The sequence below is a fragment of the Dendroctonus ponderosae genome, unplaced genomic scaffold (genome assembly GCF_020466585.1).
Source record: "Dendroctonus ponderosae isolate FM_Combo_2020 unplaced genomic scaffold, Dpon_F_20191213v2 Dpon_F_20191213_3, whole genome shotgun sequence".
NCBI classification, from domain to species: domain Eukaryota; kingdom Metazoa; phylum Arthropoda; class Insecta; order Coleoptera; family Curculionidae; genus Dendroctonus; species Dendroctonus ponderosae.
Genome location: NW_026018508.1, coordinates 9,122,061 through 9,139,513, shown reverse-complemented (window position 1 = coordinate 9,139,513; position 17,453 = coordinate 9,122,061). Strand labels below are relative to the sequence as shown.

General features: G+C 33.3%; 1 protein-coding gene and 1 long non-coding RNA gene across 2 annotated transcripts in view; both read right to left on the bottom strand.

Moving 5' to 3' along the window:
- The window catches only part of LOC109539044, a 42,806-nt gene that overhangs the window by 11,767 nt on the left and 13,586 nt on the right, over positions 1 to 17,453 (bottom strand). The window lies entirely within an intron of this gene.
- On the bottom strand, positions 11,057 to 12,990 carry LOC125503801. Its single transcript, XR_007281076.1, has 2 exons — positions 12,245 to 12,990; positions 11,057 to 11,559 (listed from the first exon to the last, which is right to left on the bottom strand). It is a non-coding gene; the product is annotated as an uncharacterized LOC125503801 (long non-coding RNA).

Below are 17,453 nucleotides of genomic sequence, written 5' to 3'. Positions count from 1 at the left end.
AGTAACTTTTTAACATCGATCATGTCCTTTTCATTTATAGGAAATGGCTCTTTATCACAGCACTATTGAGTAGAGGCGGGCTTTCATTATTTTATTTCAATATTTTTAAGGTATGATGTATGGGTATGGGAAATAAAACCATCTACAATTTCCCAGGTTATCACATATCCAAGACTAGAACTTTTACAGAGAAACTACCTGTAGTTTGACACAGCAAAAGTTTATTTTCTGGGATTAGCACCACTAGTTAAAGTATTCCTATTCTCCTGGGATGTAAATTCGTGCCTTCTGAAAATCATTGTTACACAACGAAAATTTCAACTTCAAATTAAAAGTTTATTCATATTCATTATAAATTAACAACAGTCTATCCAATAACTAATGCTATCCCAAAAGCTAATCAATCCAAAAATTCTAGCGTCAATGTAAAAGCGTGTATGTGTAAAAGTGTGTAAAATTCCAACCCAGAAACGAATATCCTCTTATTAAAAAATTATTAATGGCTTATTTTCTTAATGCTGCAATGAGAGTAAAAATCGGTTAAAATTTTTAAGTTTTTTGTGGTCTTCCAAATTTGAGATTGAAGTTTTTATTATAATATTTTAGGTATAATTCAAATTTACTAAATTTTCTAGCCCTGTATATTTCTCCAAAAAAGAAGACTGTAGTTTCGTTTCATTTAAAGATTCATCTAAATAATAAACGGTTTTAACTGGAAACGACTCTATGTGTCCTTTAACTTTGACGTTGACCCTGAACCCTGAACTTACCAATGTGATTAGCATGAAGACTTATGCATGCGGGAGTTCGAATTGAATGTTATATAACAAGTATGAAAAATTCGATTGTTTTCTTGTTTAGGTGCTTCACTTCTTACTCAATAGCTTAGAAGGTGTTTAACTTACATGAGTCCCTGCAAATATGTATCTTGTTGGTTTTTTGGCCTACCGTCTTATAGATTAGGTATTATTTCTCTCTTTTCCTGCTCAGCTAACAGCTGCGTGCATTCTGGTGTAAAGCTTTAAAATATTGTTGTAACTACCTTAATATTCAAGCTAAAATGCTTTGACCTGCTTGCACGGAGGTCCCTACTGCCCTCGCTTGAACATATTTTCCTATTGTAGAAACATACGCCTCACTATGCAAACGTGCTGTTTCTATTTCTCTATATCACGTAGTATCTCATTCCCCACTATCACCGGATGACATGTCTTTTGTTAAAAATGGAAAAATTACAAGAATTCCGCAATTTATTGCATGTATGTGCTGGTAAACAAGCAACTGCTGATATTGCATGTTACTGAGAATTGGGGTGAAAACATGTCACGGACTTGTACTTGTACTCCTCATCAGTACTAACATCTCAATAGAACGGACGGAGACATTAACGGTCAAGTAAATCGTACGGTTTTTACGCTCAATCCATGAGGGAACATGTTTAAAACACAATTGCTATTCTACTTTAAAATATCAAATTTTGGACTTGTACGGTTTTCGAACTCATCGATTCAATTAGTCATTGCGTCTTGCCCGATAAGAGGGGTGTCGTCAATATATTGCAGCAATTACGCGATTTACTTTCATCTGTTTTGCTTGTACAAGTCATAATAATCATCTGTTTTGTTTGTTACAAGGTTGTAAAACAAGCGTGATATTGGCCAAAACTAAAGGAGATCGATCTTTTGGTAGCTGATGCTGCTGCCTACGTTTGAGCGTATTGGCCCTTCAAAAGCCTGGTGAAAATGCCAGCGAAATTGTCAGTCTTGGCTTTGTAAACACTCCTATTCATTGGTATTTTCAATTGAACTTGGAGAGCTTTACTTTTTTACAGTCTGATGCTCCTTTGTCCTATTCGATTTCTTTTCGTTTGAATTATTTGCGCTGTCGCTCTTGAAATATCATCGTTTTAGTGCATCTGTTTAAGTTATTAAAACTGAATGGTCTGGTTGTAATTTGGTACTGCTTGTATAGGCCTGGATAACACTGTGTTGAGTTGCGCTTTTCAGTTGTTGCCGCTATCTCAGTTGATTAGTTATAACTCATTTGTTAAAGTGGATTAAAGATTTACGAGAGCCGATACTGGAACTGTAATATCTAAAAGTCACTTTGTCCAAACTAAAACAAGGTCACCTCACATTTTAAGTAACGTTTTTCCAGCAACGGAATTGAGTTAGTGCGCCGGTGCGTTGAGTTGGCGCACCAAGCGATTTGCGCGTCACTGCGTCCTACACCTTCACTGAGTTGCCCAGGCCTATTTACAAATTTCAGTTTTGTTTACTTTTCCTGAATATAAACTTGATTACAGTATGCTGATAGACTGTTTTTCAGTTGCGGCAAAACCTTTTAAATATTTATTGAAACTTGGCCTTGTAATTTTATGTGGTCATGTGTGTGTAATTTCACTCTGATGAAATGGTTACTTTTATCCCTGTTTTTAACAATGTATTAAGTATTAACAATGTCTGTGCTAGATACAGGATGTTTTCAAGTTCCCATTACAAACCTCTAGTTTTAAAATAGAATATTTTTTGGTAATACACCCGTCCGAAATACACCCATCATTTTCATGGCAATATTCGGTTAGTGCTGAAAGAAGATGAAGTAATTTGTTCTTTAGTAATCCTCAGTTGCTCCAATAAAAATTCAACCGGGGATGACTCTGTTTAGTGACGAATCTAGTTTCACAAGCTACAGCCTATATACCCAAAGAATTCATATATATGAAAAATACATATGAAAGAGTCATTTGGTCATATGAACACCCTCACGTTACCACTTCCAAATTTTCGGCCAACATTTGTGTCAGCATAAGTCTGCACTTCTGCAATATCAGAGCCCATCTCAACATTGGAACCTAAGTTGGATAGGTGAGGTTGTGTGGCTTGTACGATCATCGGACTTGAACCCCATGGACATTTTGGTGTGGGATCATATTATATATGAGAGCCCAGATCTCAAGAAAGAAGCATTAATTTTCCGAACTCTAGATGCAGCTTACTTACGGACAGGCCTGGTATTTTCGCCAAAAATATGAGATGAGAACTAAGATGTAAAGATTGCATATAATCTGGTGGTCATCACTTCACACATTTTTTTGTGTGATTTTTGTGTGAAAACTGTGATCAATAAATATATTTTTTGCTAAAAACTGCAATTCCTTTTTTGTACAAACGTCTATGTGTCCGAGGAAAGTGTGGCGGTACTTAGTAGTTATGTAAGTGTCCATGATGAGCTTGAAAGCACTGGTTTACCAACGCAAAGCTGCATTTCCGGACATTAGTTCATTATCAAAAAGTTTGCTCCTTTACAAAACCGAGAAACACTATGTATATTTTTAGATAATATACTCGTACGTTTCAAACATACAGACACGACATAATGACATCATGTCAGCGGAATGCACAATCAACTTTTTCTCTATGCAAAAATATGTTTACGTGGAAAAAAGTCTCGTTAATGAAATTCAGTGCGTCTCAATTCAATGCACAAATTCTTTGAAATATCGAAAGCAATTTTTAATATTGATATACGGGATGTTTGCAGACCGTAAACCATGTGTATTTTATCTGTTTTCGTCCAAACATTGCGATTGTCTCGACTGGTCAAATACAGAGCCGTGATGGATCTTCGGACGGTCAACAAATCTTTATGTTTCCTCCGTGAACGACAAACCAATTGCTTAACAATGGTAATTGGACATCTTGTGTACGTTTCTCGAGACCCTTGATGAATAACGATAATTGGTAAAATATAATTTCACATCCTGCTTACTTTTAAAAATTTTACATTCACATGTTTAGGCTATCAATAAGTTATTAAATAAAAATTAAAATTAAATGAAAATAAATGTGCTTAGGTTTTTGACTGAACTAAAAATTTACATGCCCCAAAATTTTATTAATTTTGTCAGTTTCTCACATTTTTCAATCAATCTTAAACGGGAATTTTACATTAACTGCTAAAAATGTTGAAATCGATTTAGAAATTTTATTTTTAGGAACCTTTGCAGAATACAATTTTTTTTATAGAATTTTTGTGGCCCAAAATGTGTGTTTTTAATGGAAACCGCTGTATTTTTCGCTTCACAACATTGGTCTTGATAGTAGACAAGACTATTTGGATCTCATATTAAAGTAATGATTATAAAATGGTGAACCTGTTGCATCTGTAGTAACCTCAGTACCTATGATTTAAACAATAAGCTGTTCAGTTGTAGCCACTTTAAGGCACTTTCACTTTATTGGAAAAATCAATTTGCTTGTAAACACACAACACTATAAATTCCGTGCGTCTAATGTGTCGAAAAGCTGAACGATTTGAAGTCTCTCCGAGGAACGAAAACTTTATGCAGGTTCGACATTGATATAGATTTTAAATTTTCCAAAAAATTTAGCAAAAGTCTAACTTTTTGCCAAATGATCAGCAATTTTGAAAATAATATCGCCAATTTATAATCACTGAACAATATAATCTCAATTCCCGATAGTCAAAACATGTTTCGCATTATGTGAACTTACTCTGTTTTTAAGTCGCTTATCATTTCGAAGTCAATGATAATATGCTTCATAAGTTTATAGCTATTGGAAATTATATCGTTTTCAGGTAATAGATTTATTGTCCAATTCTACAGAAAAAACCGTCTAGCACCTTAGCCGGAATTTTTAGTAAGTAAAGTAAGTCAGTAATTTAGAAATGATGTAAAATCTGTTTGCAATACGCATTCATATAACTTCGAGTTATTATAAAAAATTGTGATATTAAAATTTCCTATTCTTCTTCACAGATGTAAAATGTTTGACCGGTCGAAATATCGCAGACTCTATTAAACTGAATAGTAATTATCTACCTGCTATAAACGGCTGAACCTATGTTTCATATCGCTTAAATTGACTGCCAACATCTGCAGGCAGAATCTCCTTTGCTGCTAAGATCGTCATGTTAAAGTCAAGGCAAACAGCGAAATATTAAATATTTATTCATTCACTTTAAATGCATTTTACTTTCAGTATTTATGGCTGCATCTGCAAATTACGTATTGAAGGTAATTTAGATCAACTATATCGCTGAAGTATATTCGATTAGATAAAAATGTTGCTAATGCAATGTATAGTAAGTCAATCTGATTGCAATGGTTTAAAAATGCTATCAGTTTCACTTCAGAAAAAATTATTCAAATCGGGCTAAGCAAATAACATCTTTAACTTAAGTAGTGGGTAACCAAACCGTCCAAAAATACATATAATTTTGGGCGAGCACTTGTCTTTTAAAAACACATATTTGCATCAAGTTGCGTAGAAGTATTTGGTTGGTTTTCAGTTAAAATTATGGGAAAATATAAAAATATGGGTGCTAAAGGGAGATAGTGCTTACTTCCGCCCCCTTTGCTAGATAATTCGAGAAACTAAATAAATAGTATGCGGAAACAAAAGCGTCAATTACAACCATGATAAAAAGTGAGCGTTTTGGAAATACCTGACTGACTAATTATTTAATTTTCGGGCTAATTTTCTCGGATAATAACTTTTTACACTTGCTGAAATTAAAAATATGTTTTCCAAAATTACTACTGAAGGCTGAGAATAGTCTTGGTATTGCAGTGCTTAGTATTTTCCAAAATCAGACCTCAAGACTTTTCAAACCATTAATTGATCTGCACCCAATAGTGTTACGCAGAAATTCAGGTTTTGGTCCGGTTTTTCCATCAATATATTTCAACAGTCATGCTTTTTATATGTAGCAGGATATAAAACCTGAACCCATAAAGCAAAACGAATTTTTTACTAAGCTAGTAATTTTACTAAAATACATTACACAAATGTATACAATGTTGCATTGTTCATGTTTTGCATCGGTTATAACCCGACAAATTCTACGTAAAAAGGAAGTCTGAACAGCGTCACCTTTTCTCGTTCACGATCGCATCATGGCAGAAGGTGGCCAGTAATATTTCTGAGAACGCCAACTGGTGGAAACAATATCTCATTATGCCGCACATGAGGATTCAGTCATCCATACACAGGGTGGATATACAATACACAAATTTTCCACTTTATTTAAAATAGAGTATCTGGTTTTTTTTTGAGATTTAAAAAATGATGTACGTATCGAGTATAGTAACGTATTTCATAATTATCACTAAACGCCAACTGCAACTGAATGGTAAAAAACATTTATGTAAGCGTTCGTTATTCGATTACTTTGATGACCGCACTACTCTGAAACTCTACTGCGATCCAATACTCATCATTCTAAATATTATAGGTTTCCAATTTAATTTAGTTTGTTATATGTAGTTAAGCTATATACAAGAATACTGCAAGTAGACGTGAAAAGCTAACATACATTAACATACATTACAGTTTAAGCAAAAAAGTTCTTATAAATGTTGGAGGCGCTCTATTTAAAATTTACAAGGTATTAAAAATTAAAAAAAATATATACATAATTGCGAGTTTTCCGTTAACGGCAGTTAGAATTTTAAGCATTTACCGGCCAATTATGATAGAAATAGTTTATTTGAACTTTTGCTTAAAATCAACTGCTGTATGTATGGGTTTAATATGCGTTTAACTCTGACTCATAGCAATCTTTAAGAAACCTTAATTAAATAAACCATTTTTCTTTTGAAAAAGGCGCGACGTACAAATAGAGCTAGAGCTTTTCTTTGGTGAACAAAGACATCAAAAATGATTTTTATTTTATAAAAATAAACGCGCGCCATTTCATTCTGATTTGAATAATGGAATAATTTTGCATTTTTAGTGCAAAACATATGATCACTTGCCGAATTTCGTGAAAATACGAATGGCGATTTCAAAAAATGTTGAAAGTTTATTTTTCTACAGTTTAACTTTTAAACTTATAGTTCCCGAACTTTTTGATTCAATGCTGTCGCTTATCGGTCAATAGATAGTGACAGGGAAAAACAATTTTTTTGCACCAATGTTTCGGTTATATTTAAGCCACATCGGGGCTCCCAGCAGCCATTGACCCAATAAGGTTTTTTCCCTGCCACTATTAACAGAATGTCCCCAAGCACCGATTATCATCACGGTCACCAAGATTTCCAACAATAATTTTTGCTTAAATTCTCCTTCAATTAAATTCAGAAAAGAAAATGTTGAATTTCCCAAGTATGGTTTTCATATGGCACTTTAATCCGGATTCACCTTGTACATGTCTCTATAACTTTAATCATTTTATCTATACTTAGTGTGATTTCACACTCAACCTTCATCAGCTGCAATGAATTTCTACTGAAATCACGTCGTTTAAAGTAAGTAAATAGTCAGAAACAGCTGTTCTGTACTCTTTTCTTTTTAACTAGAAACTAAAACAAACTTGCGTCGACTGCTAAAATCTATTTCCAGATATTAATGTAAATATGTAGATAAGTTAATTATATGTATATGTCGCTGGCTTATTGTAAAATGAATCGTATAATACGCCTAGGCTTTTGCAATACGACATGGCCCGTTGTAATCCTATCCAAATATCACAATTTGATCATTTTGGGCGTATTTTAACAGATCGACAGGCCGTTTGTTAGTTTTAGGCTTAATTTCATTGGTCAACTCCCCCGCTTAAAGCCTGCTTCACACTTGCTATATAACGTTGGTTTATAGCCAAGTTGCATAGCATTAGAGCAGTTAGAGATTTTATAACAAAATATAGCAAATGTTCCTGCTATATAACTTGCCACATGCTATCCATCGTTTGTCGGTAAAGATCAAAGAAAATCGTACAACAATGTTATTCTAACATGTAGCAACACGTCCAGACTTGCAATATGCGGTTTTAATTATTAGTAAACCTATAGCAAAGATCAGTGGCGGTCGTGTAGTTTTCCATATTTTCTGTACAAAATGGAGTTAGAAAATGATCAGTGGAATAAAGGAAGTATTTCGATATAATAGAATTATACAGAGTACGTTTAGAATGATGGGACACCCGAAGTCCATTGTTTAAATTAAAACTTAAGGCGCAATTAATGATATTAATTGTTTAGAAATTTTAAACAGTTACATTAAGGTATGATAGAAGTCTTCGGTAGCAAAAAACTGTAGTCACTGCCAGATGTGCCATGATAGATACTGCATCTCTCAATCGTGTGTCCATTTTGCGTATTTTTGGATCAATTAGGGTTAATAGATATTCAAAATCTGCATCTGCTCATTCTACAAAATTTTTCAAAGCTTCCCCTACATGCCAGGCCTCGATTTAAAGAACCACTATCATATCTTGTCATCATGTCATCATGTAAAATATCACTTCGACTATATATGTTTTTCGACCTCAGGGTAGGACGAATGCAAAATCTTCTTTCTCGCCTTTCCTTGTTTCCATTGCGTCTTCAAAACTAATAACACACGCCCCTGCAGCAAGCAGCGCTTGTTTTTCACTCCACGAGTTTATCATAACTAATTTAAGTGTGAACAAACCTCAGATATTTCAACATCTAGCATATAACATTGTTATATGACAATGTTATGCTACATGTTATCAAGTGTGGATCCTACTTAAGAATAAGAAAAGTGTCTCACATTTAACTTTAAAGTCGGATTTTCATCTATGCAATTCGTTGCAGCATGGTATAGCTCACCATTTTATTGCCGTAACTCTGTTAAAACTGCCAAAACTCTGCCAAAACTGTCAGTTCTAGATTATAATATTGTTAGTAATTGATGCTACATCAGCACTTATTTTGATAAGAAATTTTTTTGTGAGTGAGACCGTGAAACAAGTAACAAGAAAATAACCCCGAAAGATTTATTAGTTTATTGCATAATGAATCGGCGGTATTTGCTCAAGGCAATTTTACAAATTCTATGAGAATGAACGAAGCAACATTCTAGGATTTTTCACACAAAATTGAAAAAAAATCTTAAAGGAAGACACGAAGTTTATATACATAACATATATACGTTATATACATAGAATACAATAACGTTGAGGTACCATACAATGGTCGAATCATAAGTATATCGTTCCAACTCGGAGGGGGACACTTTCCTATTGCTGCCAACAAAACTTAAAAATTGCAACAAACCCTGAAGTTGCGTCTGAATAATTGATTATTTAAACATAACATTACTGTCTGTCTACATCTGAATTACATATCATCTCATATCCCTTATGCTCTATTCCACTTTATAAACGCAACACATGCCCTATATGCTTTATGCTTTGTTTCTATTCCTAGTGCATAAACGTTTGCATAATAGACGTGAGGCGTATATATATATAATAGGCTTGAATTTATCAGTCAATCAATCGTTAAAGAAGCCTCGGCGTATTGTATTACAACTGATTTTGCAATAAGCTAGGATGGAAACAAACAAAATTTTCATTAAAACTTTAAAAGTAATACAGTTACTTCAATAGTTATCAAATGCTCTTTAAATTTTGTTATAAAAACTTTAATGTCTTTAACTGTCATACTAACTTCTTGTGATTTGCAAGCTTTTATATTATTTCACAAAATTAGTTTAGCTTCAGAAAATTGTTTAAAGTTAATAACGAGCGAGTGGATACGTTGCTTATTTACCAGGAATGCGTAAGATGCGACAGCAGCCACTAGGATTTACGCAGAACGTTGAGAATTTTCCTCAAAGTTTAATAATTTTTTAATGACCTAAAAATGCTGGTGATTTGAGGAAACATCGTGAAAGACGATCAAGAATACTTATAGCTGTAAATGTGCTGCGGGAGGAACAAATTATAAATGTTGTTGAGGAAGATCCAACAACAAAAATTTGAGTGATTGCATATGATCTCAAAATAAGTCACAAAAAAGATACGGCTCACTTGTTCGGCTCAAAATTTTAGTAGACCTTTTCAACCAGGCGGACAAAATAAATTTGCATTTTTTTCTGCAATATTGAACATTAGACGAGGCATGTGACTTAAGGCAGGATGACGCTCCAGTTTTTGCAAAATGCATGTTGCAGGCCGCAACAACAATCAGATAAAACCCGATTTTCTTATTACAAACCGTTAAAAAATAGCCGTTGTGTCGAGCGGAACGTTGTGTTTAAGTTAATGGTGACAACTTTGAACACATTCTTCAAAGTTAGGCAGAATCGTCGACTTATTTTGCGTAACATTGATGTAACTGTCTCATTTCTAAGTTTCTGCAAATAAGTTATTTTGTGGTTTGAAAATATGGCGGCTATTGGTATTGAAAATAACACATTTAGCGGCAACGTGTTCAAAGTAATTTACTACTTACTTACAAATTAAGCTGAAACTCATGATTAGGTAAGGATCGATCACAGATAGGAAGAAAACACTACGAATCCTGTACGAGTCAGTCTATAAATTCAACTATTTCTAATTTCTAATCTAATCTAATCTCATGAATTGTTGAAACTGATCTAAATATTCATGCAATCTTCACAATGCAATTAATATAAGCAACAAAAATTAAAAAGTATGTACGACAGGTCAGTTACACAGGACACCTGTAGATTAACAGCATTTTTTTTGGTTTACGCAATGTGTAGTAGAAAACGCGTGACACGTCGGCGAACTTAAAAGGTAATTTCTTCTTGTTACCTTGAATGGTGTCCAGTAACTAGGTACTGAGAGCAATCATGTACGGCATTCCATATTGGATCATTCAGGGTTCTCTCAGAACTGTATAATAATACGGTTATATTCACTAAATGTATCAATTTATGTCAAAAATCGTCATTTATACGTGGCACTATAAAGGATATTTGGCAAAAGAAGATTAATATTTTCGCTCAGCCGATAAGTGCCACATACATACACAGTTTGTTTCCTCATTAATTTGCAACCATAGGATTTTAAGATAGAACTGGTTAAACTGTGTTCATTTAAATAAACTTTATGGGCTGCAGTCAAGCTTAGTTATGCGTCTTGTGTAGATAAGGTACTTATTTGCACTAAAATTGTATTTTTGTAGAAAACAATTGGATAGTTAGACTTGCCTGCCAGATTTTTGGATTCAAACCTTATTTGATAAAATAATCGATGGTTAAAATTATTTATATCTTTACAAGTACAAAATTATATAAATAATACAAATATGTACATGAAATAATTATTTTTATTTGTCGATTATTTATATGTACATTATACAATTCAGAAACAAATTCGGTTGAGTCGAATTCATAATTACAACATTTAGGTTTTTTATTTTGTTCCCAAAGCAAGAATATAAAAATCCCAGCGATAAAAACGTGAGTAACTTCAATTCATAACCTCACTGCACATCAGTTTCCATTGAACAACAATTATACTTTCTGCAACAATTATACATAACTATATAACGGTCATTCAACTGGAGCCAATGCATTTCAACTTTAGAAAAATTAAATAACTATTTCGTTGGTTATTTCAAAGGGCGATTATTATCTAAGGAATAATCAAACAAACAAAAGATGTATAGGAAAGACATGTTTTAAAATTACTTGTTAAGCACAAGCTTAAAATAGTAACATATTATTATAAGGTCATCTGTATTGTCTTTTCATGTTGTGACGCATCACTTTTAATCCAGTCGGATTAGATTTTCCTAGGTAATAAATATACCTACAATATGAGACAAACTAAATTAAAATCCGTTTATTTATTTACTCAGAAGACAAAAAAACCCGCCGTTTTCTTGAGTTTTTTTAGTTTTCCATAAATTATTTAGTTTTGCTACTAGATAATCTTACTATAACGTTTATTCAAGATCTTTGTACACTTTATAAGTGGTATAAATTTTAGCGTAAAATATTCATAAATTTTTGTTCATTCCTATTTCGTATGTTGGAAGGAAAAGTTGATTACTGAACGTAAACTGTAAACTGTTTAAACGTTAAGTTGAAAATCAGGAATTTTTTATTTCTTTTAAATTGTTTTCAGATAAAATTTCCACATCGATTATTTAATTGCTAAGATTTTTATGCAAATTTTAACCGTGTTATTATTGCTCTACGCCGATCTGCAGCTGAGATCATTTTTTCCAAAATATTATTGCGGCTTTGTTTATTAATATTATGAGCTTAAATTTACGGGTGGCCTACAGTAAGAGTTAAACTATCATATCTGATATTTGAGTAACAATAAATGTGAATATTTGAGATGAGTTGGCGACAAAAGCGACAGCGCGATATTGTTCAAAAGTTATGCATTTTTTGCACTTTCTATGATTATTTAAACAATGTTTCACAGTCGGATATCACGCTCAAACTATTGTCCCAATATTCTGTTCTTCTATGCTATCTTTTACCTTCATTCATTAAGTGCCCTAGACAGGCCTTTTAAAATCGAATCTGACTGGATTAGTTTACCAACTAGCGAGACTGGGCGTCTAACTATCTGGCTCGATCTCGTCTTGAGAGACTCATTCAAGGTGGCTTAACAACATCAATGAAAACCCACACAAATATGTTGAGCAACTGAAAACAATTCGATTTGGTCAACAATAAATTAATCAGTTTCTCTGTTAAAAGTTCTTACACAATTATTCAAATGGCGGGATCAGAGATTTCGCTTAAGATAATTTGAAAATTGGCGGTGCCTTTCTGAACAGAACCTGTCCGCGGATACATGCAAGTTTTTCACTTTCAAGGGATAGATAAGTTTCACGCTCAGATGAGCTTTCCAATGTTTTCGTTCCTCTCACTAATGATAATTAAGATTTACATTCGAAACATACGCATTTATATAGGAAGTGACAAACAGCTTCCCAAACTCCATCATCTGCATCAACCATAAAATTAATAGTGGACGAGAAGTTGTACTAGAAAACATGCAACCACAAACATAAAACAGCAGTATACAGAAAATCTACACACAAGGCAAAATTCAGGCTCCGAGTTCCACAAAGCACGCGAAAATATGTCAAATTAAATTTAGGATCGTTTCATTAACTCCTGAATGAGAAACTTGAATCTGCTTTGCGACAACCGCAAATAAACCAAAAACGGTGAAATCAGACTTTTTATATATGATCGTTGAAGGCCAATGCGAGGTTTCATTTTAGTAAGCATTTTAGTAAGCAGGTAATTCTGTAATTTGTATAATCTAAAAATTATTCTCTAAGTAAATAGTACAACCACCACCCAGTGCACAAAATATAAAATTAATGTATAAACACGCTTTATTCAAATAATACATTTAAAAAAATATATTACACCATTAAATTATTTTTAATTTGCTTTTATTGTTTGATCAGCTTTTGTCATCAAATAAATTATATAAGAAATATTTAAACCATAATTGTGAAGCATGGCAATGTCTTACGTTGAAGTACTTCGAAAATTTGTCGACGTTACCATGACCTCGTAAAAATCCCGAAATCTTAGTCATCTAACAAGCATCCTTCTTTGCATGTAACCATTTATTTATATCTATTTAGAAATCATTTAAAAATTTAGCGATGGATCTAAACAGCTCTTAAAATAATTAAATCGGCTGATGCAAAAATTACGTTATCCTTTTTAAGGAGTTACGAGGCGTTCCTAACCGCAATACGCTGTAACGCTAAATTTTTTATCCGCAAATATCTGCTTTAAATCTTGGTCACTGCTACGCTTTATCGTAGGTATAAAAAGTGACTAATAAAAACGTAATTATTCCAAATAGAAAACAAGCAATGATTTAAGCAGGTTTTGCAATCTTTTATTTGTAATTAACTGTATCTACTATTTATCTGGAAATGGCCATCGGAGTACTTGAAATCATTGCTGAAAACTTTCGAACGCTAATATTTTTGCAAATATACGAAGACAAATGCATCAGCACCACAACCGCGATAAAAAAGTTAGGAATCTCCCTGCAGACTTACTAACACAACGGAAAACTAAACAATAAATGCAGAAACCAAAACAAATTGCATCAAGACTTGCTACAAAAATGAGGCAGTCGCAAACTTGAATAAGAACGCACACAAATTACAAAAATAACTGAAAGGCTGGTAGAAATCCAGGCTTACCCAGTATTAAAAAAATTCTTATTACAATCGCTAAAAGCAACCGTTTTTTTGMGGAAAATGCAATTGAAGTAATGTGTACGTCRACATYGTTYTTCACATTTTTTTCCATTATCTGCAAATCAGGGGCGGATTCAGCTTGRAAGTCAGSGTGGTCATATAGTACAAAGATTATGCYAAAATTTCWTRTTTTTCGTCCCGTTTTTGCTCATTTCTCKGAAGTAAAATGAGGAAGAAATTYCACGAAATTGAGYCACAGAATTCGTTTAKGCATCGTTGGATAGATAATTGAAAATCCGATTCAGTCATATCATAAGTGAGGAAGCTCAAGTAGTTTAGACCCATAAAGCGAAACTTGAATATCAGACACTTAAGTGCAAGAGTATGCCAAAATTGCAYGTTTTTCGTCCCGTTTTTTCGTTTCGCTTCCGAGAAATGAGCAAGAAGGCTCATTTTTACATCATTCCAGAGATAAATAAATGGCCTTTTTAGAAAGTGCACCATCGATAGGGAAATGTTGACAGTTTTCTCAAAAATATGTTGATTTCAAAAAGTTTTAGATTTGCGTGTTTTGTTAGAGTTGCAAAATCGACTGAAACAGGACGCTGCTTTTTAGAAGAAATCCGCCATAACAACATGAGTGAGCAAATTCGAGTAGTCCTCCTCTGCTGCAAATGAGCCTCAATAACCCAATCGAGGCCAAGTCATTGTTAGTTAATAATATATTTTCTGAACTATTTTCATTTGTAACTAATTATCAACGACAAAATAATGCGTTAATCTCTACAGCACCTTTGACGTGGGATGTATCCCGTTTACATTATATGTAAATAAAAAATATTTCTGTTTTCTCATAATTGTTGCATCCGACGATAACTCAGATAATGCTTTACATATTATATAAAAGCAATGGAGCAAAGGAGACGAACTTCTGCACAATCAAATCTTATGACTCCCACTTTGAGGTAACAATGTTTGTGTAGATCAGGCAGTTTTTAAATATATAACTGATGCAACAAACAGAAATGGATGCTGCTACCATCCCTGCAAAGCAAGATACAAAAATAGACGTGATGCGAACGTTCTAATTATCGAAACAGTTATCGATGTATCGGAACGAGAAGACACCGCTGTCTTCATTCGAAAAGACATTGATCTGCTTGTTTCTTTATTTCTTTCTTTTATTTTCTTTATTAGAGAATCACTGAAACATTTTCATAAAGAAAATTGACACGAGTGTTATAGAAACACTAGTGAATGCGCCTGAAAGCTGTAAAAAATATCCGCACTGGAATCAACTTTTCTACTTGTCAAACATACGATTCTTACTTTTTTTACGAAAGAACAATAACCATTTGTTAAAAAAACTGCGTTATATTTTCAGTTCCTGTAAACTTAAAATGTAAACATATGTCGCACATGCATAAAATTTCCAGCTTTTGGAAAGCCGCTAAATGTATAAAAAATAATATTGGAAAGCCGCTAAGTGTAGTTCTGGGAAAACAGTAATATAATAAAAGTACCTAATATGGTTTAAATTACAGCTTTTTGTTTCAGGAACTCATTTGAAAAACAAGTATCTTATATCCCTTTCGTGTAGATTTTGAAATGCATATTAACCTATTAAATAAAATCACTGAGCCGATTGGCACCGTTGCTCTTATTACAGTCACATGCCCCGGATAATATGATTCAAGCGAATAGTGGATACAACTTAGCCAAAACGCTAAAGTTCATTATTCGTCCAGTCAATCATCCAAAGTCTAAAGCTGGTTATTAGCATGACCAACTCATATGATGCTTTTGCATGTCTATTCTTGACAATTTAGAACTAGCATGCCCACTATTAATTTTAGCGATTTACAAATCATTATGTTAATGAGATAAACCAGTCTGCTTTACACTATTTCCATAGGATGAATCATGTGTGCAACATTTGCCACTTGGTGGACATTCAACACTAAAGCTCTAGTATATGGTGGAATATAAATGAATTTGTCTCTGATGTGAATGTCCGATGTCTGCGATTATCCGTGTAGTGAATAATGTTATTAGTCTTATCGCCAATTGGATGTCTGTCACGTCAAAGCTAGATGATGCAGAGTCTCATCGTTCGAAGAAGTGCGTTACTTAACCAATAATAATGATTGAAAGTCCAACTTTTTCGTTCAGTTAATAGAATTATGATTACCCGTAACAAATAAAACACGTAGGTATAAAACAAATGCAAAAAATATTTAAACCTTCTATTACGACCCACCAGCCAATTTAATTTCGTAATGTATCAATACGAACCAAAACAAGCACATTTTCACTGCAAAAAATTTACAAACGTCGAATAAATGCCAGTTCCTTAAAGCTTTATTGCGACAATCTAGGAGTGATTAAATAGAAAAAGTTGTTTTAAATTGGAATGACATCAACACCTAAAGGAGCAAGAAGTTTTTTTGGAGTAACTGAACAATAATTAAACAGTCTGGGATTTCAATTTATTGTTCAAGACACAAAATCACCCTGTATAATCCCAACAAAACTTCAGCTAATATGTAATTCACAAAACATAATCAAACTTGATTCATGGAAATACGCACTTTTATCAAATTGATATCGACGTTAATCGGTATCAGTAAAATATGTTTATCAATTACATCCAGTAAATTGCTTTTTCCCCGAACAAACTTATAACGTCATTATTAGAACAGTTTGATTTGCCCAAACCACTTAACTTGCTTCAAATTTGTTTGTAGACTTCGAATATTTTCAAACTACACTGATGTGTATCTTAATACACTTAGCATAGGTATACGCCAACTGCTTTTGAACAGGGGAGCTGACCTGTATTTTGTAGTTATTATAGCTCCCACGCTTAAGTAAAAAATGGTACATTACAAATAAGTAATGAAAATGTATACCTAAACGATTCTGATTTCATTAATAATTAAATATATTTGATTTATTAGTATTACTAGATATAGTGACGACTTTTTGTTGGGTAATTAATTGATTAATTCTAGAGGGAAGGAGTTGGAAGGTCGGTCGGTAGTCAACAGCGTTAAAAGAAATTTGAATATCTAAACAAAATAAATTAAAAAGTGTGGAATCTATTTTTCATTCAAGCCAGTTGCGTGTGGTTTTCGGAATAGAGATCAATAAATAACAAGTCATTATCAACACCTGCCGGCGCTCTGCTAATTTATATCAGCTTTATCAAAACTTTAGGATTTAAAATCCAGACTACAACAGCGTCAAAATAGAATAATCTAGTTAGTTATCAAGATATAATTCATTTTTAGCAATTGGGTTGTCCGTATCTAATGAGTGTGGGTTGATACATTGAAAATTACAAGCAATGTTAATTTTTCCGATCCCAATCGTTTACCCGATAGCCTCATTTTAATTTTTAATTGACGAACATTATTAGTGCCATTGTCGTTGATTTATTTGTCGAAAAAGGGACTTTTACCCCTCTAAACCCCTAAACAGAAAGGAAAGTTCAGTAAGCCAG